The sequence below is a fragment of the Rhinatrema bivittatum genome, chromosome 18 (genome assembly GCF_901001135.1).
Source record: "Rhinatrema bivittatum chromosome 18, aRhiBiv1.1, whole genome shotgun sequence".
In the NCBI taxonomy this organism is placed as follows: Eukaryota; Metazoa; Chordata; class Amphibia; order Gymnophiona; family Rhinatrematidae; genus Rhinatrema; species Rhinatrema bivittatum.
Genome location: NC_042632.1, coordinates 45,022,030 through 45,045,759, shown reverse-complemented (window position 1 = coordinate 45,045,759; position 23,730 = coordinate 45,022,030). Strand labels below are relative to the sequence as shown.

The 23,730-nt window shown below is 42.3% G+C and overlaps 1 long non-coding RNA gene across 2 annotated transcripts; it reads right to left on the bottom strand.

Annotated features, from left to right (window-relative positions):
* Positions 1-541: 541 nt before the first annotated feature.
* On the bottom strand, positions 542-11,394 carry LOC115080081. Of its 2 annotated transcripts, XR_003853504.1 has the most exons (4): positions 11,203-11,394; positions 4,782-5,129; positions 2,010-2,267; positions 542-1,847 (listed from the first exon to the last, which is right to left on the bottom strand). It is a non-coding gene; the product is annotated as an uncharacterized LOC115080081 (long non-coding RNA). The 2 variants fall into 2 exon arrangements; XR_003853503.1 differs by having other exon boundaries at positions 2,010-5,129.
* Between the last annotated feature and the right edge of the window lie 12,336 nt (positions 11,395-23,730).

The window sequence follows — 23,730 nt, the reverse complement described above, 5'->3', positions numbered from 1 at the left end:
CAGTATAGGCAGTGGGAGGGGTAACATTAAACATTTTATGGGTGAGAACAAAAATAAATGTTTACAATTACAAACAAGGAAGCCATTTTACAACATGAGGAGCGGGCAGATTTAACATTGTACTTATTGCATGTGCAATTATAGTATCAACAGGGTTGAGTCAGCTGGATAAACAATGAGTCCAGATTTCTGTGGCAGGGAATGCCTGTATAGCGGTTTTTGAATTTGGGGTGGGGGGGAGGGGCGGACCATCCATAGACAAGGTGCTGGGATGTTGCAAATGGGTAGAATTCAGGGGGCCCTGAGATTATCAGGTCTAATGCTGCTGTTAGCAGGCTTTTTAAGGACCCCGGCATCCAGGAGCAAGTGGAGAGTTGGGTTGGGGCGAAAGAGAGGGAGAAGCAGAGGTCCGAGTATGAAAGTGGCCCCGGGGACATTTGTGTGCCCCAATATTCTGGAAGTCACCCAAAGAAGGGGTTACATGGTCATTAAGGCACTCAATTTTTGTCCATGGAAAAACATTATTATTATTATTATTTATTGAACTTGATATACTGCAAATTATAGCAAAGTTTCCAAACGGTTTACAATAAAAAGATAAGCAAAATACAATCAGTCAATCACAAACAACATTCTAATAGATACAATAATAAGAAAAATAAAAAGCATAAAAAACTTACAACAAAAAAACAGGTAAATCACAACTGTGCAGTGCATCAATCCTGAATAAATCTGTCACCTAAGATATTATATGTATATTGTATGCCTGGTTAAAAAAACAAGTCTTCACCGCTTTCCGAAATTAAAAACAAATTGCACTCTGCTCAAATGTCATTTAGCAGGCTGTTCCACAACAGGAGAGTGATATGGAAAAGACAAATCTCTCGTAACACCTAATCTAATAACAGTTGGTGGGGGAAGGTGAAGGCCTTGCTGAGATGAGCACAGATTACAGTAAGGAATCAAGAGCTTAGACAGAGATAAAGGAAAGCCTGAGTGAAGCTCAAAAAGTTAAATAGAAAATTTTAAAATCTGATGTGGTAAGAAACGGGGAGCCAGTGCAGAGACTTAAGCACCGGCGATAAACTGGTCAGATTTTTTTTTAGGACGTAGATGACTTTGGCGGCTGTACCTTGCAATAGCTGCCAGCCACTTTAATTGAGTTGCAGTAATCAGTTCTTGAAATGATAAAGGTGTGAACCAGTATCTTCAAGTTGGGAGGTTTGAGATAGGGGAGCGGGTGACAAATATAGCAGAGGAAAAAAAAAGGATTGTGCAGGGGTGAGGGGTGAAATAAGGAATAAATGAAGAGACACCTCCAGCCCATTGTCCCTCACTAGGAACTGCCTGTTTGTTGTTGATTTTATGACTGTCCCTGGCTGCAGGCACTGAGCTAAGGGCCAATCGAGAGTTTGCTTCCTGGATCCCAGCAAAAATACTGTCTCCTGCACACATTATTAAGCTAACTTAAGGAAGAAAAAAAAAAGCCAGAGCATCTGTGAGTACCTGCTGTTGGAACCCATGAGGCCTAAGGGCACCATCAGTTCTGGAAAGGCGGGTCAAACTGAGCAGATTTTAAATGATGAGGTTCTGTAAAGGAGGGATGAAGGATGCCCTGCACCACATTACACAACAAGAAAAAAGGACACCTACTTACAGAGCTCTTAATTCAATTTTAAGGTTGCATTGCGCAAAATTCCCCAAGAATTAATCTGTGATTTGAAGCGAGATATCGCTGATGCCCTTAAATCAAATTTCAGCCCTGTGTGCAATGTCATGAAATGGCAGATCTCTTTATAACATCTCTTTCCACCAGAGTCATCTGTTTCACCCTAAGTATATGGCAGCTTGAAAGAAAAAAAAAATAAAGATAAGTATTTTTTAAAGGAATATCGGATATTCCCCTCTTTATGCTCACTTAGCAGGATAACAGCTCAACTTTCCGTTACAGCTTGTCATGCATTCATAAATTCTTACTCCTGAAATACAGATGCAAGAAAGCAAAATACCTGGGAAGAGAGGAAGCTTTTATTGTTCCAGTAGACGTGTAAAGATGGCAGTTTTCAAGATGACTTGATTCCATTCCTCAGGCAGCGGGGGCTGCAAACATGGGAGAGTGGCTCGCCCTTGAAGGATGTGAATATAGAACAGCAGTGCAGGTTGGTATAGTACGCAGGTAACATTGGGATACGGTGTCTCGTCGTCCTGGCCACTGTGCTGTTTATCTCTAAACTAATTTTATTTGTGGTGGCCCAACAAGGTGCTCTCTAAAATACAAGTAAAAAAGTCACGAAAAGTGAATAGAAATCTATGTCCAAGACAAGAACATACTTTGGAGTATTTGGAATGGAGCAGAAGAGGGATAGATGCCTACAGGCGTGCGAAAGATGTTCTGCTGATGCAGCGGAAGACATGCTGGCTCGTGTATTTTCGTAGCAGTGGCCAGGCTAAGTAATGGTGCACTATCAGGTCTCTGAAAGAACAATAGCACAGATATTGGCACTGTTCACAAAAAAAAAAAAAAAAGCAACCCATCATTAAAGAAATTGGTTGAATTGTGCCTTTCTCCTGGTTAATTTTCCTTGTTGCTAAGCCACTGGAGTTCTTCCTCATGGAAGTCTTACAGAGAGAAAGCAGAAGATCGTGGAAGAGAGTTGCGTTTCGCATTTCCCTGGCCCACTGCTGCCTCCGATTGTGCCACATCACTTTTACTAAGCCCGTGGCATGCTAACTCAAGCTTTCTTGTTGCTTAGCGCTAGCGGAAGATGCCCTGAGGTACTGCAACACTCCTTAAGCAACTAAAACACGTTTTCACTAAAAATAACTTTCAGACTCCCCTTTCTAATGGCAGATATGTCAAAGATAATCCACACCCTCCGCTGCTGCATGCAAAGTAGTATGTTGGTTTTGGCTAATTTTCGCCACTGCAAGAAAGCATTAGCAAGGTGGCTGACAATCTCTTATTACACTGGTGTGATCTATTTATAATGGTTCCATCCATGACAGGGTAAGCTGAAAAGAATTAGGTTGTTCAGTTTGTGATTTTTATGATTCTGGGTCTGTACAATAGAAGCTGTTTTCTCCCATAAAAGGAGTGTGACAGCCTGCCCCACGGAGTTGCTGATTGGCTATAAGGTCAGCCCACGCTGGCGGATGCGCGGCCACCACAGGACGCCAGCAGCCCACACGGCTGCTGCTCCAGCGCCTGAATCACCACCGGCGACTCATCCACATCACCTCCAGAATGACCCATAGAGGTGCGCACGGGAAGAAAAAAACGTTTTTGGTTTTTTTTTTTTTTTAATTTTCTTTACCATTTTTTCATTTGGCTTTGTTTCTAGGTTTCAGTGCACGCCAAAACCGAAAGTAGTGGATTATCGGAGGAATTAGGCATGTAAAAATCATACATCGTAGCAATTTTAAAAAGCCCATTTAGTCATGTAAAATCCATTTGCGCGCGTAAAACCTTTCGAAAATTCACCGAAATTTCAAAGGAGTGGCACGCGTAAAAGTAGCAACTTTCAAAAATTCAGTTTTTCCAGTGTAAAAAATGATAAAAGCTGCACGTGAAAGTCTGTGAATTCAGAATCCACAAACATTTACTCAGATGTATCAAAAGGGCCACTGATCTTTGCTGTTGCACACTCCTGGGGTCCCCTCCCTCCTAGGCTAGGGATTTAAGTCTCCTTTGGGTAGTTTTACTGAGCTCCCAAGGACTCCTCTTGGTACCTACTTATCCGATAGCTAAGGGTGATCCAAGAAACTACAGGCCGGTGAGCCTGACTTTGGTGCCAGATAAAATAGTTGAAGCTACAGCTAAGAACAAAATTACTGAACGTATGGATAAATGTGGTTTAATGGGGAAGAGCCAGCATGGATTTAAGAAAGGGAGGTCATGCCTTACTAAATCATTAGAATTCTTTCAAGGTGTGATTAATCATTTGGACAGAGATGATCCAGTCCAAACAGTGTGTTTGCATTTTCGGAAGGCATTTGATAAAGTCCCTCATAACTAAAGACCTTTGTTTTAGTTTTTATTTTATTTTCCCCTGGAATTTGGCAGTGTACATCAAAACGAAAACGGGAAAGAAATCAGTGGAAAGACACGACTCTGGGTTTTTCTTTACTGCAGAGAGACATTGGTTGGTGTGGTTTTGTTTTGTTGTGGAGGGATTTGGGCTAGCGGGATGGTAAATGGGGCAGTGTTGGAAATGGGGTGGAGTGGTCATTGGGTTGTTTTATTGAGATTATATACACCCTTGTAACAGAGAACGTTCTGCTATTATTCTATTAATCTTAATTTGTAATCTGTTTTGGATTGGTGAGTCACCTACAAAGACAGAATAGAAACTGTTAGTTAAATTATGACTAAAGTCAGGAATTTCTCCTATTTTGCCCTATTCTGTGGTTGTGTGGCACTTCACTGGTAGCTCTTAGCACAGGCTAATTAGCATGGACTAATTATCACATGGTAATTATGACCTGCCTAGAATTACCATGTGCTAATTTTTTTAACTGATCCCCAGTTCTATAAATGTAGTGATTTATTCACTACATCTGGTGACTTTTTCTGCCCAATGAAGATTTTAGAACTGCGAATGGGACAAGGAGTAATTTAACTATTTTGGACAGCTCTAAAATTTCCATTGGGTTCCTTCCCTTATGGAGCATACTTGGACGCAGAAAGTGCAAGAGAGTAAGACCTCCTGGCTAGCGTGCTACAGGAAAGTACAAGAGAGTGAGACCTCCTCTGGCTCGAGTGCCATTGTTATGCTCCTCACCTCTGATCTGAAGCAACTTCATCAACATGCTGCTCCAAGGACCCTGACTAGATCCACTTGTAGCTCTGGACTTTCTTTCTAGGTCCTCCAGCTAGGACTTCCTGTAGCACTAGCTGATGACATCACAAACATATAAGGAATTCCTTTGCAACCAGCCAGCGTCTCAGCAACAGGTCCTCCTACTTTGTCTGTAGTGCATGTTGCTACTGCTCATCTTGGCTGCCTGTTTCCAGTCCTGCTCCTCGCCCTCCCTTGTCCCAACCCTTACCTTGCCTGTCCTTGTCTTGCTTGTTCCAGTCAGGCACCCTTAACTCATCCTTTAATTTATAGGCAGGTGACACTTTCACACTAAAAAAAATAAAAACATAATCAGCCTTTTAACTTAAATTCAGATATTCTCCACACCTCATCAAGAGTTTAATCATTCCCTTGAGGTCACTACCAGATATATAGTGAATACACTAATTCATTTAAAAGAACCCTAATTGTACACATTCCTACACCCATAGCAACCTAAAACTTACCTATGAACTCAACAAATTTGAGATGAAGGCAACAGTCCAGCAGCAAGAGGGGGGCCTCCCAGTCTTTTGCATCAAGTGTCACATGTATGATTTTTTACCCGCCAGTGAGAAATTGTACATGTGAATGCGATGCAAAGAGCTCCTGGCTCTCAGAGAATGAGTCTGATCTGTGGAGGCTAGAGTAGCAGACCTGTAGGAGATGAGGCAGACAGAGAGGTATATAGATGAGACCTTCAGGGACATAGTAGCCAAGTCCCAACTTCAGATTGGCAGCCCTGGTGCTGCCTTTGAGGAGGAAGGTCTCTTGATCGGAGAGCATCAACCAGGTGCAGCAGGAAATGATCCTGTAGGAAGGACCTGCTTTCCAGGTGGTGCATTGTCCTCTCACATGGAGGATGTGTCTCCTAGGGTTATTGCCCAGGAGAGAAGGGTTAAGTCAGCCATCATAGTTGGTGATTCGATAATTAGGAATGTAGACAGTCGGGTGGCTGGTGGGCGTGAGGATCGCCCAGTGACATGCCTACCTGGTGCTAAGGTGGTGGACCTCGCGTGTCACCTAGATAAGATTTTAGACAGTGCTGGGGAGGAGCCAACAACATAGGAAAATGTGTGAGAGAGGTGCTGAAAGCCAAATTTAGGCTCTTAGGTAGAAAGCTGAAATCTAGAACCTCCAGGGTAGCATTCTCTGAAATGCTCTCTGTTCCATGCGCAGGTTACCAGAGGCAGACAGAGCTCTGGAGTCTCAATGCGTGGATGAAATCATGGTGCAAGGAAGAGGAATTTAGTTTTGTAAGGAACTGGGGAGCCTTTTGGGGAAGGGAAAGTCTTTTCCAAAGGGAAGGACTCCACCTTAACCATGGTGGAACCAGGCTGCTGTCGCTAACCTTTGAAAAGGAGATAGAGCAGCTTTTAAATTAAATCAAAGGGGAAAGCCGACAATCACTCAGCAGTGCATGATTCAGAGGGAAGTATCTTCAAAGGATACTAATGAAGCATTAGAGTTAGGGCATCCCAACAGAGGGTCCAATAATAGGAAAAGTAGTCCAAGTGCCTATAATTAAAAATTCACCTGAGCTAAAAGAATCTAATTTATCCCTGTCAACTGAAAAGTAGAATGTTAATACAAACAAAAAACACACTTTGAAATGTTTGTATGCTAATGCCAGAAGTCTAAGAAACAAAATGGGAGAATTAGAATGTATATCAGTGAATGATGACATAGACTTTACTGGCATCTCAGAGACTTGGTGGTGGAAAGAGGATAACGAATGAGATAGTGCTATACCAGGGTACAAATTATATCGCAATGACAAAGAAGAGCATCTTGGTGGCAGGATGGCGCTTTATGTCTGGGATGGCATAGAGTCCAACAGGATAAAGATCCTGCGTGAGATTAAATGCACAATTGAATCTTTATGGGTAGAAATCCCTTGTGTGTAGGGGAAGAGTATAGTGATAGGAGTATACTACCATCCACCTGGCCAAGATGGTGAGGCGGACAGTGAAATACTAAGAGAAATTAGGTAAGCTAACCAAATTGGTAGTGCAGTAATATTGGGAGATTTCAATTAACCCAATATTGACTAAGTGAAACAGGACATGCTAGAGAGATAAAGTTCCTGTATGGAATAAATGATAGTTTTATGGAGCAACTGGTTCAGGAACAGACGAGAGGGAGCATTTTTAGATCTAATTCTCAGTGGAGCACAGGACTTAGTGAGCGAGGTAATATATTTCAGTTACTTTACGCCTTTTTTATGTATCTTTAATGTTATTTATTGTTATTAGGTTTCAATGTATTCCGCCCCCGAGGCGACAGTTTTAGTTCCTTGTAAACTGGTGTGATATGTATATTATACAGGAACATCGGTATATAAAAAGAAAATAAATAAATAAATAAATAAATAAGTGGTGGTGGGGCTGCTTGGCTATATTGATCATAATATGATCAAATTTGAATTAATGACTGGATGGCGTACACCACAGGGTTCTGAAAGAACTGAAAAATGAAATTTCAGACCTATTTCAGTTAATTTGTAACCTATCATTAAAATCATCCGTTGTACCTGAAGATTGGAAGATGGCCAATGTAATCACGATATTTAAAAAGAGCTCCAGGGGTGATCTGGGAAACTACAGCCCAGTGAGCCTGACGCCAGTGCCAGGGAAAAATCATGGAAACTGTTATAAAGAATAAAATCACAAAATATTTAGTTAGACATGGTTTGATGGTACACAGCCAGCATGGATTTACCCAAGGTAAGTCTTGCCTCACAAATCTCTACACTTTTTTGAAGAAGTAAATAAACATGTGGACAAAGGTGAACCAGCAGATGTGGTATATTTGGATTTTCAGAAGGCGTTCGACAAAGTCTCGCATGAGAGGCTTCTAAGAAAACTAAAAAGTCATGGAATAAGAGGCGATGTCCTTTTGTGGATTACAAGCTGGTTAAAAGACAGGAAACAGAGAGTAGGATTAAATGGTCAGTTTTCACAGTGGAAAAAGGTAAACAGTGGAATGCCTCAGCTATCTGTACTTGGACCCGTGCTTTATAATATATTTATAAATGATATGGAAAGGGGTCCAACAAGTGAGGTGATCAAATTTGCAGATGACAAAAAATTATGCAGAGTAATTAAATCTCAACTGGATTGTGACAGATTGCAGGAGGACATTGCGAGGCTGGAAGATTGGGCATCCAAATGGCAAATGAAATTTAACGTGGACAAGTGCAAAGGGATGCATGTAGGGAAAAATAATCCTTGCAGTAGTTACACAATGTTAGGTTCTATCTTAGGAGTTACCACCCAGGAAAGAGATCTAGACATCATAGTGGATAATACATTGAAATCGTCGGCTCAGTGTGCTGTGGCGATCAAAAAAGCAAACAGAATGTTAGGAATTATTAGGAAGGGAATGGCAAATAAAATGATGGATGTAATAATGCCTCTGTATCGATCAATGGTGAGACAACATCTTGAATACTGTTTGCAATTCTGGCTGCCGCATCTCAAAAAAGATACAGTTGCACTGGAGAAAGTGCAGAGAAGGGTGACCAAAATGATAAGTGGCATAGAACAGCTCCCCTATGAGGAAAGGCTGAGGAAGTTAGGGCTGTTCAGTTTGGAGAAGAGACGGCTGAGGGGGGATATGATAGAGGTCTAGAAAATCATGAAAGGACTTGAACAATTAATGTAAATCACTTATTTACTCTCTCAGATAATAGAAGGATCAGGGGGCACTCCATGAAGTTAGCAAACAGCTCTTTTAAATCAAATTGAAGAAAATTCTTTTTCACTTAGCGCATGGTTAAGTTCTTGAATTCATTACCAGAAGATGTGATTACAGCAGTTAGTGTTGCTGGGTTTAAAAAAGGTTTGGATAAGTTCATAGAGGAAAAATCCATAAACTGCTATTGATTATTAAACAATAGTAGCTTAAGATTTATTTAATGTTTGGGTACTTGTCAGGTACTTGTGAGTTGGATTGGCCACTGTTGGACATAGGATGCTGGGCTTGATGGACCCTAGGTCTGACCCAGTATGGCAATTCTTATGTTCAGTTTTCAGCCTGTTCCAGTCTCCAGCTCCACTTCAGTCTTCAGCCCATGCTAAAATTGTCAGCTTTGGCCTTTGTCTTCTCAAGTCTTCAGCCCCAGCTTTGTCTAGGTATAGACTCTGTCATATTCTGGCGTGTGCTAAGACTCGCTCACCCGCTGCCGGTGCAAGCCTTAGGGCACAGCCCACGAGGTTGCGCCATTTGCACCATGGCAAAAGGGACTCAAGCTCATATCATTCGCAACACTTGTCTTGCTTGTTCCAGTCTGTGCCTTGCCTGTCCTATCTTGTTTGTTCCATTCCTGCCTTGTCTGTCTGTCTTCTGGTTCTCACTTCGGCCTTGGATTCTTACCTCATTGCCTGAGCTCCTTCTGCCGCGAATTTGCCTGGACCTTGAAGCTACTTGTCCACTGCCTATCCTGACCTCGGCCTGCTACCGGACTCCACCTGTCCGCTCACCTAAGCCGTGCTGGCACCTGGATTCCTATACTGCGAGGAACTGGGCTAGTATAGGCGAAGCCTATGGGTGAAGCCTAGACCTTGTCCCAGTTAGAGGCGGGTCCACCTGCTGTCGGCGTGGGCCTAGTGGATTTGCCTGCCAGGCTGCGTCAACCATGCCCACAGCTGAGGGCTCACAGTCCGTGACAACTGTGCTTGCTTCTGCTGCTGCCCCTCCCTCTTTGGAGCAGGTTCTGCTGGTTCAGTCTCCCCCCCCCCCCCCTCGGATATTCTGAAGATGTCATCGCTGAGCTCGCTCTTCTGCAAGGAGAAAGAGAAAATAAAAAATAGCAGAAGCTGTGACTTTCTTATCAACTTATGATAGACTGACAGCAGCAGAAGACAAGGAGAAAGCTATGTTTTATCAACAGTGATGTTTTTTTTGTGGCTGTGATGCTGCTAGTCACGGAAATTCTGCCCGGCTAATCTGATCTCTGTGTGAGCTCAGAGATGGTTAGAGTGGGGGGGGGGGGGGGGGGGGGGGCGACTGATCGACAGTGGACGGAGTAAACAGAGGCAGTGAGTGTCCTGAATTGCAGGAAGGTGGCTGCTGCAGGCTCGGGAAGGGCCGGCAGCAAGGACTTTACGAGAAGACATTGTAGTGCCCTTGGTTAGTCAGTCCAGAGGAGGAGACACTCGCTTAACTGCGTCTTGCCCTATTGCATTGGTGGTGGTATTATTTTTTGGTTACAACATGGGTACATTTTTTGTGTATAGCGAATTACGTTTTAATGCTTTTAATTTATGTTCGTCCTGGAATCTGCCGCTTGTCCAGATTCCGCCACTTATCTGGATAATTTTTTGCTTATCTGGCAAAGTCGCCATTTAGCCAGATAAGTCTTAAAAAGTGCTTCATAGTCGTCAAATGCTAATTATCCGTCTATCTTACTTATGTGCCTATGTAGCGCTTTTCTTTTATTTATCCAGTTATCTTACTTAGCCGGATAAGTCTTAAACAGCACTGAGATGGATAAAGGAAAATTGGTCCTTATCTACTAATTTTTGTTCCTGGAGTACCCCAGATCAGTCCAGACAAGTGAGTTTATGCATCCCTACCAGCAGTTGGAGGTAGAGAACAAAACTTTGAGGCACTGCTACATATCCGAGAGTGCCACCTGCAGTCCCTCAGCATTAATTTGTGCCCAAACCAAGATGTCTAACCTCAAACTCCAGGATCTCTTCCCCTAAAAAAAAGCTGAGGCACAAATTGCAAACGCCCAATAAGGGTGTTCATTTTTTTAATAGAATTCATCACTAAAGGATAGTTACATTTATAGAATGAGTCATGAACTCAAACTGCTATAGATTTGACCTGGACAGAATAGTGATCACACTCATTTAACATCTAGCTTTGATTAAAACTTATGTTACCGAACCTATTGGCACCTGTGAAAACGGATACATTTTAATAACATTATTTTTGTGCCTTACTGTAAACCGTTGTGATGGTACCCACCTTAATGACGGTATAGAAAAGATTTAAATAAATAAATTAATAAAAGTAAAATAAAAACTAAAATGACCCCTGAACTAAGGGCAAGAAAAATAATTTTGAGTCTCAAAAAAAAGGACTGTAAGGAATTAAAAATTGTTACACAGAAAACATGCACGCGTACACACGCACACAAAATGCCCACGTGCGCTGTAATTTTAAAATAATGTTTACACAGTTATTTCATGCAGTGAGAGTTTTACAGCTGTTTTGGAAAGAGAGTAAAAATATTCAGTCCCAGAAAAAGCAGGCTTAAGAAATGTAATAACCGCACATCCTTTATAATCTGGCAGGCACAGTCCTAAACTTATTACTAAGGGCAGTACAAAACGTTAGAGCCGCCTCTTACCTGACAAAGAGTGCATGTCATCTTGGGTTCATTCAGCTGGGCAGGTTTTTGCATTTTTGAGGGGCCCTTCCAAAGCTTCACTTACTTTTCTGAAAGTTTCTCCTTTTCCTTTAGCACGGATGCTCAGTTCAGTCCTGACCTGCTGGCTCTTAGGTTCACTGCAATTTCAAACAGCAAATGTCAATAAATGGCTTAAAGGAAGGCTCCCAAAATGTCTCTCCAGAAAGAAAAGGCTACTCACAAAGGCCAATCAGGAGCCAGGAGGGAGGAGACTGGATCGGTCACCATGGTGATGGTTTATTTCCCTTAGATTTTTTTTTTTTTTTTAAATTGCAAGCTTTATCTGGAAACATATTTTTCTTCAGATCCCCCCCCCCCCCCCCACACACACACACACGAATTATTGTGTTGTAATTAACACGGACTAATTATCACAGGGTAATTAGCCTGTGCTAATTACCACATAATTAGCTCATAGTAATTACCATGTGATTATTATGCCTATTCTACTGATCACATGATAATGAAACCATGTTAATTACCACATAATTACATCCCTATCTACCATGTGATTTTTTAAAAAAATTTATTTAATTGAAATTTTTTTATTCTGCCTTTCAGCCACTTCACGTCAGATTGCATTCAGGTACTGTAGATATTTCCTTTTCCCCAGAGGGCTCATAATCTACATTTATACCTGAGGCAATGGAGGTTGTACAGACTTGCCCAAGATCACAAGTAGTGGTAGTAGGATCTGAACCCTGGCTCATAACCCAGTGCTCTAACCACATGATAATTAGCCCTTGATAATTACCGCATGATTATTATGCCCGTGCTAATTCAACATGATAATTAGTCCGTGATAATCATGTCCATGGTAATTATACCTGTGGTAATTATATTGTGCAGGGAAGCTAATGAAATATGAGTTTCCAGATAAAGCTTGCAAAATAAAAAAAAAAAAAATTCAGAGGGAAATGAAACATCGCCATGGTAACCAACCTAATCTCCTCCCTCCTGGTTCCTGATTGGCATTTGCGTGATGCCCACAACATCCAGCCTGTGCTAGAGCTCAGTTGGAGCTGGTGCCTGCCCTGCCTTGTCTAGGCTGTCCAGTCTGTCCTGCCATGTCAAGCTGAGCCCTACCAGTCCCTAGCACCCAAGGGCTCAACCTGCGGGGAAGGGAGCTGGCCAGGCAGGAGACCAGGTCCTTGCCCAGTCCTGTGCACATAAAAACGAACACATGCCCGCACAAATAGTGCATCTTCGCGCAAGTGCTATTTTATAAACCTCAGGACATACACTGTTTTCCCCTCTGCTGGCTCTCCTCTGCATTTGACATGGCACGAGGGGGACCCCTGTAGACTCACAAGTCCTGCTGGCCCCATGCAGTTCTGATTACAGAGGGAAACAGGGGTAGAAGAAAGAACCATTAGCAGGTAAGGAAAGCTAGGAAGCTGGGAGGAGGGGAGGGAAGGGAAAGAAAGCATCCATGCCCAGGAGGGGAGAGAGTGGGAAAGGCAAGGTGATTGGCAGGGGGAGGAGTGGAGTGGAGGGAGACGGTAGGAGGGAGGTTGATGGAGATTATATCGGGGGAGGGGTGGGGAAGGCGAGGGTAGGGAAGGCGATGGAGATGATACCAGAAGGGTGGAGGGAGAGAGCAGGGAGGGGAAGATAATAATAACAACAGGGGGTGAGAGGAGAGAAAAGGAAAGAGAAGATGATGATGATGCTGGGGGATAAGGGGGAGTGGGACAGGAGAAAAAGGCGATGATGCTAGAGGAGGTAGGGGGGATAGGGAAGGGAAAAGAAGGTGATGTTGGCACTTTTAACTCGGAGTGGGGTAGTTTGGGGGGGGGGGTTACATACACAGTTGGAGATTTGATCAGGAAAGTACACAGCACTGAAGATTTTCTGTCATTTCAATTGATGAAAGGTACAAGAGGAGATGATTTGTACAATTCACTCTCTACCTAACATTTTGATAAATCTATTTTATTTATTTATTTTATTTAATAGCTTTTATATACCGGCATTAGTGGGCAACATCATGCCAGTTCACATTTTAACAAAATGAGTGGAAAATACAATAAAACAAGGCGATAAGGGGGGAAAATCAAAGCCAACTGGGCAACGATAGTAAAGGTATGAAGGAAGGCATCAATAATACAATCACAAGGCAAAAATTCAAAAACTGAAAAAGTACAACAATTCAAACATGATATTTACAACAGAAAGAGAAGGATACAAAGAGGTTAAGATGTATTCAGGGGGAGGAGGGGGAGAGGGTACAAAGTTCTCAACGTAGAGGGGTAAGATAGCCAGCTGTCCCTAGCTGAGCTTGGAGAAGGACCCTGTGTTTTAGCTCACCTGCTCCTCTCCCTCTTTATCATTCTGTTCTCACAGGTTTGCCATGCACTAAAGCTGATAAGGTATAATAGGTTCTGGCAGCAGCTTTCATGGGGGGGAGTAGCTTACGTTATTTTTCATCACACAGGACTTAAATTCTCACAAATTATTTCTTGCAGATCTCCATCCACCCTCATCAAGAAATCATTCCTCCAAGTTCAATTAAGTTATCTCCACTGAGAGGGTAGATAGCGTCCATTCATTCGGGCCAACTCTGGGTGGGGTGTCCCTATGCAACTGGACTGCTTCCAGTGGTGGTGGTGAATCCTGTGAATACGAAATCCAGAAATATGTTTTGTTTCTTTTGTTCAGTGTGCGCGCCCCAAATAAAGAATAACAAGACCAACCACTGCTGGCACAACAGACTCCTGGGATGCATCCTTTGGCACCTCTGCTCGTCTCCATGGATCCTTGTCCCATCCAACACTCCTGCTCCAACTCTTAACTTCTGGGATCCTTGCCCTGCTCCAGCGCTCTGGCACCATAAATCCTGGTGTTGCTCCACCAATGCCCTGGTTTTCATACTTATACACCTTCCACATTGCCCCTGGGCCTGCTTGCTCTGTCTACTCTCCATTGAGTCACCTGTGGACTCTTTAACCTCACGGGTGGGCTATAACTAGACTGGCTGGCCTAGACCCAATCAGCTAGCCCTTCCGTGATGGCAATATTGTGCTTTGGAGGACCTGTAGGTCTGTGGTCAGTGTACTATGGGGTTGGTGCAAGGCATTCTGAGAGCTTTATAGGCCATGGGTTCAAAGCAATAGAAGGCCTGAGAGAGGGAAATATCAGTGTTTGGGGGAGTGTGAGAGAAGAGATCAACTGGAGGGGGTCAAAGAGGAAAGAATTAGTTTGCAGGGTGAAAGAGGGAATTGGCTGAGAGGAGAGAAAGAGTGGATTGGCTTAGTGGATGGGTGGGTGCATGTGTGTAAGAAAGAGAAATAGAGATTAGCTCCAGGGTTGGGTGTGCATGAAGGAATGAGGGTTGGAAGGGACCAGGGATGTGAGGGGGGAGCCAAGGGACTAACACCTCTCTTTCCCCTCAATCCTGATCCTCTCTCAAGCTAGGATCCTTCCCAAAAGTTTTGAATCTCTTAAAGTCCTTGGTATAAGAATAACGAGAAATCCTGAAGTTAAAGAACTATTGTTGCACTAGAGATATTCAATTTTGAGAGCCAATGGTCTGTGGGTTTCAGCTGCCAGCATATATCAGTTAAAAAAAAAAGATTCTCAAGGAATTAGAGAAAAAGAAGAAACGACAGAGTCAAAAAAGAAGAAATATACTATTTTGAAGATTATATCATTTCCCTGCAGTGGCTAAACCTGCTTCTGACTGCCTAGGCCTTAACCATATTCTCAGAAAATGGAATAATTTCCTTTGGACCAGTCGTAAAAAGACTGTAGGTAAATGTTTAAAATTTATTTGCTTGTATGCTATAATCTGCATTGCAAATGCTGATTACTATGTCCTCCTCATCTGTGCTTCCAGGTTTATTACCTAGATCTAGTGTTTGTGGCCTTTGGCTCACAAGATGACTTTTGCATATTTGGCATGTGTTGAGCTATTATTGGAAATCAGCGATACATAAGAACATGTAAATAAATACATAATTTGCACAGTTATGAAAAAAAAAAAAAAAGAATATTCCGGATGGGTTGATATTCAGTTACAAGTTTGTTTGTTTTTTCTTCTAATGTAGTGTGTAAGCGTGGCTGGGTCCACGATTGTAAAATGAAATGTTTTCTGTCCAACAGCCACAAGATGGCAGGTTTGCGTTAAGAAAGAGTTTGCATCTTGAAGCTGCAGAGAAAAAGAAAAAAAACTGAGCTGTGCACCTCTGTAAGAAAAAAAACTCCACTGTGGACCTCCGAGGAAGGCCGCGGACATGTGATTTGGAAAGCATCACCTTTCAAAACATTTGTAGGCTGGTATCAAATAAAAAGGATCACAACCTGCAAAGAACCTTTCGCGAAGCATAAAAAAAAAACCCAAACACAGGGACAAAGTCATATTTGAAATTTCCTGGCTCTGCTTTGTTCCATAAAGTTGCAATTCTTTGCTTTAGTTTGTTAAAAAAAAAAAAAAAAAAAATTCAGAGCTTGAATAAATTAGCTTTGAAAAGGTGACAATGCCCAGAAGGCGATCTCTCTTTTTACTTCCCTCAGATGATTTCTAGCACAGATTTTCAGAGGGTTAAGAGCTAGCTGTATCCTCTCTCTTAGTGTTTTTGTGTGTTGGTCGCTCTCTCTATCACCCCGAGAGTGATCACTTTCCGGTGGCCGTCAGGAGCAGCGGATGACAGGCTCTGGGTTCTCCTGGTATCCTCCCTGCTCCAGCAACAACGGTAACGTGGAAGTGCTCATCGAGGAAGAAATGTAGATTTAAAGATTTCGCGCGTTAGGGCACGTGCCACGGGTCCTGGAAGCTGACGGGCCGATGCAATAAAGCGCGCCCAGCCCAGCGAGCATTTGGAAGCGCGTCCGTAACCCCCCAATGCAGTAAGGGGACGAGCACCTCCAAAATGCGCATCCAAAGAAAAGCGTAGCTAATAGTGCTCGTCACATGTAAATGCCATGTAGGTGAGGCTATTAGCTATTGCCCCACAATGCAAAAATATCACCCTGTGCCCAAAGTGCACTTTTTAGCCTGTCAAATTTTACACCTGTCCCAGAGCGGGCATAAAGTCTCGCTGTGCGTGCATTTCTGTGGTTCCTGCCACCCAGTATTGCCGCCCTGCAAGTAGGAGGAACCACAGAAAGCATCAGCATGAAAAAAATAAAAAGGCTTGACGGAAAAAATATTTAAAAAATTCCGGGCATACAAAAGACACGCACGATATATACGCCCCAGGCCGTGTATATTGTGCCGGTAAATTTGCTGCCGCGGGATAAAACGTAAGCTCTTAATTTGGCACCCGTTTTGCCGCGTCTACTGGGCAGCTGATGCCAAGGACGCGCTGGGAACGCACAACGTATCCCTAGCGCGTCCGTTTTAGCGCTGCAGCTCATTTACCTATTGCATCGGGCGTCCAAGAGAGATGAATGCACACGCGTTTAAAAAAAAAAAAAACGGTCTCCCAGTTTGGACGCACGTTTTGGGTTTTGGTTTTTTTTACGCGCACTTTATTGCATCAGCCTCTGAGAACGTACACGGCGATGATGGGGAAAGCCGCCCCACCCCACCCCACCCCCCCTCCGGTCGGCCAAGGGAAGGGGTCTGGTGGGAAAACTTCAGTGAATCAAGTTTGAGATCCCATGCCAATTCAGGAAGGTTTTGTCGAGGCCTCATCTCCTGCTAGAGTCCATCTTAATGTCACAGTAACATCAGGGAATGAACCCCAACAAAGCCCTGATACCTCTCGGATCCACTAGTTGAGCTAAACCAACTGAGCCTAAGTTAGCAGGAAATCGTGTGCCAACTACTGAGTGAGGAAGCAACTGCTTTGTGCCAGGAATGAAGACGACACAGGCAGGGTTTCTAATCTAGAAATGAATAGTCGTTGTCGGCCTCTGTAGCGGGAGTTTAAGACCTACCTGTAAGATTCATTCCAGCCAGGAGGGATCACCCAGCAGTCTGTGTGAGGAAACAGGATTGATGGTTATGGCTCTGCCCTGATTATAGAGAAATTAATTAGGCAAATCCATGGGACAATTAGAAATACATGTCCCAGCATGCAATGGGGTAAAGCCAGGATTGGTTTAGCCTGTTCCTTATGATATGGAGCCAGATGGCTGCCATAGTCATTATAGGTCTGCCTCGGATTATGCGTTGGGCCCTTCTGGGTGCCTAACTGCTGCGTGATGAAAAGAGTAGGGGAGCTGCGGGGCCCAGCCATCTTCTCCCTGGTTTCTTGTTAATTCCCCAGCAACCACGTTTGTTCTGAATATGGGACTGAACATAATATCCTGGCTACAGCCAGGTCTTTTCTCCTACTTAGGGCTCTGAGTGCTCGTCCAAGACTTGATAAGAAGTTTGCATTTATTGCGTCGCTTTTTTTTTTTTTTTAAACTGTTAGCAATGCATTTTCCCCAAGCATGGACATCTGATACTGTTTCCCATTGCGTATCCAGCAATATCGGTAATTCTTTGTTATCAGGTTAAATATGTTTTGAGGCTTATATTCTAATTAACATGTGTGTTTTCCCTGTATCCAGTTTTGATATTAGTTATTCTGTTATCAGCCTGGTGCCAATGGCTCCCTAGATTTTCTAATAAAACATGAAGTGAGTGTTTATGAAAGGCAAACACAATTATGATATTTATTAGCTGTATGGAAAAAAAAAAAACCCTGCTGCACGCTCAGTTCATATTTCATTATCTTTAGTCTCTGTATTTATAGACTTAGGGACTGATATCATCAAGGACATTTCCCATAGGCACAAAATGGTGAATCCGGCTCTTAGTACACAATCCAGGTGAGGCCTGGAAACTGTAACTGGAGAAGAACCATGGATCGTTTCAGAAGTCATAAGCTGCTGAATTTCCCTAAAAGAGCAAATTTAAAGCAGCAGTAGTACCAAAATGTGCTGCACGTCCGTGAGTATTTGGAACACTAGTACCAAATGTTATGGATAAACATAGGGGTCAATGTTCAAAAAACGCTCAGTGCTTCATTTAGAAAGACAGATTTGGGTCTCTTAGCTTAACTTAGGTCCCTAAGTTTTCAACGGAAAATTTTCCTCTGTATAGGTGGCTGCCTAAATTTAGACCTGTGAGTCCTTCACTTACATTTGGCTACCTAGAGTTGGAAAATCTGTGCTAAGTGTTTTCCTTCCTTTGAGTTTATGCCACCACTAGCCCCACGCATGCTTTTGGCTACCAAAATGAATGTGCCTGGTGAAACTAGACACCTACGTTTAGGTGCTCAGCCAGACTCAATATTCAAATGGGCTGATTTAGACCTCTAACTTCCTTACAGGCCGATACAGTAATGCGCGCTCAGCCGAGGGCACCGTTTAACCTGCAATTGGCCACGTGTTTTCGACACTCGTCTATTACCCCTTATACAGTAAAGGGTTTAGCACGTCGAAAATGCGCGGCCAACCTCCCCGAAAACTAACAGTACTCATCACATGCAAATACATGTTGATGAGGCTATTAGTTAGTCCCCAGGATACTGAAAGTAAAATGTGCAGCCAAGCTAGTAAAGTGTACAGAAAAGCAGAAAAAAACTGCTTTTCCATACACCCTCTGACTTAATGTCCTAGCGATACTGTTGGAGGAACCAAAACTTAAAAAAACCAAAGTTTAAAAAAATCTGCCCGCTGGTCAGCGGGTTAGAAAAACGGGTGATCAGTTTTGCCGGCGTCCGTTTTCATAATAAGTGGCTGTCAGCGGTTTCGAAAACGGACGCAGGTAAAATTCACAGCCGTTCACAACAACAACAACAACAACGTTCACAACAACGACGCAGGTAAAATGCCAGCCGTTCACAACTGAGAAATGCAATGGTTCAATGATCAATTACAATTCAAAACATCAATCCGACCTACTAGATTCCAACATTTAGCAAAACTGAAGATCCCAGCGCCTAATTTGACCAAACTTTCGACTACAAAAGAACGTTCTTTCATCATTGCTGGATCCACAATATGGAATACTATGCCCTCTGAATTACGCCAGGAACTTTGCCACAAAAAATTTAAACAAAACCTAAAAACCTGGCTATTCAAAAAAGCCTTCTATCAATAAACTGAGTTCTATTATATACCTTTCAGAATATTTCTACAGACACTCTTATATTGATTTTATTTATTTTATTACAAAGTTATACTTGGTCTTATATTCATACAGTTATTATGTTATATTGTAAAGCTCTATGCTGAATTAATGTTTGAATGTAAACCGAGGTGATGTTTCTTACGGACCCCAGTATATAAAAATGCTTAAATAAATAAATAAATAAAATAAATAAAATAGAGCGTCGGTTGTCAGACCCGCTGACAGCCACCTCTACTGCTAATAAGGAGGTGCTAGGGACGTGCTATTGTCCCTATCGCCTCCTTATTAGCGCGATACTTCTTAAACAGAGAATCGCGCGCTCAGGAGAGGTGCCTGGGTGCCCGTCGGGAGAGCGGGCGCTCAACATGAAGAGCCCGCAAACCCTTTAAAAATGTCTCCCATTGTAAAACAGTGGCGATGCATGGATTCCGAGTTAATCTGGGCTTCCAGTTCATCTAGAACAGGGATTGGAATCCAGCACTACGAGCCTTAATTTGCAACTAACCTGGGATTCCCCCTCGCCTTTTCACACCCCTCTCTCTGCTCACTCAGCTCAGTTGTTACATCAGTTATCCTCAGTGAGGGTGGAGACAGGGGATGGGGCATATTCCAGGCTTCATTCACTCCCAAACTCTGTAGACATGGTCCCGAAGTTGTCACCGTTGCATGATGACGGATTCCCAGCCCCAACTGGTCTAGGAAGTGTTATCCTGGCCTGGAAAGCAAACCCAGGTCTCCCTCATTTGGGCCGGCCTGAGTCTAAAAAAAAAAAAAAAGCTGTGTCTAACCCCTTAGTACTCTGACAGGGCCAGTACTGTAGTCCTCTGCCAGCTCTTTACTAGGTGGGAGGAAATATGCAGTGTCGTATTAATCATTAAGGTAAGTAGCAGCATGTTTCAGATTATGCTAACCCACCTCCAAAAAAAAAAAAACCCTTTATGAACAGCTATGCCAAACCAAACCCCATCTTAAAACTCACTTTGGAAGGATCATCGTCCCAGGTGCTTCGCTCAATCAGAAGCAGAGACAAAGAGCTGCCACTGAACAACAATTGTTCTGTGTGATTAGAATGGAAGAGTGAGGTCAGGATTTGGGGCTGCGTCCCAAAACCTGAAAAGCTGGGAGGTCTGGTACTGTTAATACGGGGAAGCTGAAAATGAGAAAATCGACATTAATTAGTCTGATGTACAAAGCATTAGGCACTATTTATTTATTTATTTATTTGAATTAGGGCTCACTTTTTTAATTGGCTCACAGCGATGTACAACAGCAAATATTAAAACAATAAGTTGCATCACAATGTAAGCAGCCTGAACGTATTAAGCTAAACAGCACAGACTAATTGTGTGGCCAAAATTATAAGAGCTAATTATGCAGGCAAAATGGATTTTATTAATGTTAATTACCTCTCTTCAGGCTCCCCATCCTTGAAACACCAACATTTTAACTCTTCCATTTGCTTCTCAGTATATAAACAGGCTTGCATATTGACTACTGCTGAAATGTGTAATTCTTAGTACAATTTTGTATTAGGTAGTGCAATTTAGTTGGCTGTCAATGATGTCCGTGTGTTGGCCTCCCTCGCAAATTGGTTCACAGTTCTCTGCCATCTAGCATAAAAGTGATAATGGAGAAATTTCATTGAAAACAAGGAAATAAAACACAAATTTAACCTGATGAGGAGCAGAAGTACTAAGTTAGTCTAATAAAAGTTATCACCTACACCTTGTTTGTTGACCCTTAATTCCACATATCCAAGTGGACTAACACAACAATCACAATTCTTTGCGCAAGTTTAAACATCATATTTTCTGTTTTATTTGTTAGTTTTTATATACTGATATTCAACACATGTTATCACATCGGTTTACATAGAACAAGTTGAAAAATAAAGTTACAATGCAACAGAGTATAGCAAATGGGAGAACAAAACAGGTGGAAAGATTTAACTGATAGAGAAGGCAAATAAAGAAAAATCTGAGAGTCAAATGAGGTACTTTTATCAATTGTAGTATATGTTGTAAGTATTTATCTGTTGGTTTTATGTATCTATAATTATGATTGTTGCTGTAATAAATAAATAAATATATAAACACACACACATAGGTGCCAGCTCCGTGGGTGCAGTGGGGTGCTAGCACTCTCCCAATAATTAGTGAACTCCTTCACTGGGTACAAGGAGTAATAATTTGTGTTGAGTATCCCCGTTTTGAAAAAAATCAGCTCCTGATCTATATTATATATTAAATATATATATATATATATATATATATATATATATAAAATATATATATATATATATATTAAATATATATATATATATTAAATATATATATATATTAAATATATATATATATATATTAAATATATATATATATATATATGTATATACATACACATATATATATATACATACACACACACACACATACAGGTGCAGATACTTTTTCATTTCCTTTTGCTTTTTATTTTATTCTCTTTCCTAGTTCTGAACTGCATCCCTAGGCTTTGAAGACCCTGTGCCTTCACTGTGCCAAGAGAAATAAAATGCCTGCGCTAGCCACAGCCCCAACAGAATGACAGCAGATCAACGATTTCTCAATTGTTGTTAACTCATGTAAAGTTCTGAGGTAAGGACATGAGAGCGTTACAGGCCTGTGTCGGTGGGGGTCATGCCTCCCGATCAATAAGCTTGGTGCGCCTTTCAGTCACAGAATTTGCTGTTACTAGGAGCTAGGGAGACAGCCACCTCCTGAAAAAGCGAGGAATGAATGCACACAGGGCGTTGGGGATGTTTTATTTTAATTTTTTTTACACTGATGAGCACTTTATAATTTTAATTTGATATTATTATGGGGAACCATGAACACTACCCCAGGCAAAGGATTTGGAATTTGAAATGGAGAACAAGTTAAAGCCATGCATTTTAAAATAAATCTGCGGGAGCAAGTCAGACTCAAAGTAAGAACAGCAGTAAGGGGCAAAATCTCACCTCTGCCCTACAGCAGTGTGCTAGGAGCCAGATCTGGCCTGGAGAAATCCGTGTAATAAAGCGTCATGCTGCTTACCGAACCGAAATAAGAATGCTCCAAGGATGATGCATCACGAATCTCACGTAGACCCAGATGCATTACGTGGTCAGTTTTTTTTATGTAATAAAAAGGGACAACCTTTACAGAATCCAGTCCTATTTGCTATTCAAACTCTTCCTTGCCATTGTAAAAATAAATATTAGGTTAGCAGTAGGCAGGCTCCATGGTACAATGCCAGCAGATAAGTATTGCCGGGTTCGCCTCATCTGCCGGGTAAGACCTGCCTGTGGCGCTGCCCGTACTGTCTCTGGTTTGTCACTTTGAGCTCTGGTCACCCCTGAGGGAAGTTCTACTGCAGGCCTCTTGTACCGTCTCTGCATGTGAGTTTTCTAGCAAATGCTTGGGCAGTTTCTGTGGGGCTGGTAGTTTCCTCCTGTCCCTTGGGGGGGAAAAACTCATCCCATGGCTTGGCTTAGCAATGCTAACAAACATTGCACATCTACACCACTGCAACTTATAAACATAAGTAACAGCTCTTACAATAAAAAAAATTAAACTATTCAAGCATAGCAGCATAAAATAATAATCAAAAAGATAAAACAACGTAAGCTAACAGCATTGAACTCCAAAGCATGATGCAGTGTTCTTCAGTGGTGATAAGTCTGCTCTAAATAGCTAATGATCTAAGTGGGTACCTAAGGCAGTGAGAGATAGTGACTTGCCCCAGTGTCAGTGGGGGGAAATGGGATTTGAACTCGGTCTTCCCTGGGTCTCAGCCCATTGCTCCCTTCTGCCTGGCGCAGAGAAAAGCCCAGCTTTCGGACAGACAAGAAGACTGGCCATCGTAACCTTGAGGCCACCCCTGAATTTCTGGCTCACTTGATAGTTAAACCACTAGCCTTCGCAGGGATAGGTTTAGAACCGTACACATTCGTGTAAAGTCTGTGCATACTTTTCATGCGCAGGCTTCACCCCGACATTTTAAAGCAAACTAATGTGCATACATTCCCCATGAAAAATTCACGGGTAACTGATCCGGTACAAGCACACTTAGCCATCTCTTCTCCAAGCTGAAGAGCCCTAACCTCTTTAGCCTTTTCTCTTAAGAAATCATTCCATCATTTTGGTTACCCTTCTCGGTACTTTTTCTAATTCCACTATATCTTTTTTGAGATGCAGTGAGCAGAAATGCACACAATACTCAAGGTGCGGTCGCACATTGGAGTGATACAGAAGCATTATGGTACTCTCTATTACATTCTCCATTCCTTTCCTAATAATTCCTAGCATTCTATTTGCTTTCTTGACTGCTGCCGCACACTGAGCAGAGGCTTTCAAAATATTATCCACAATGATGCCTATATT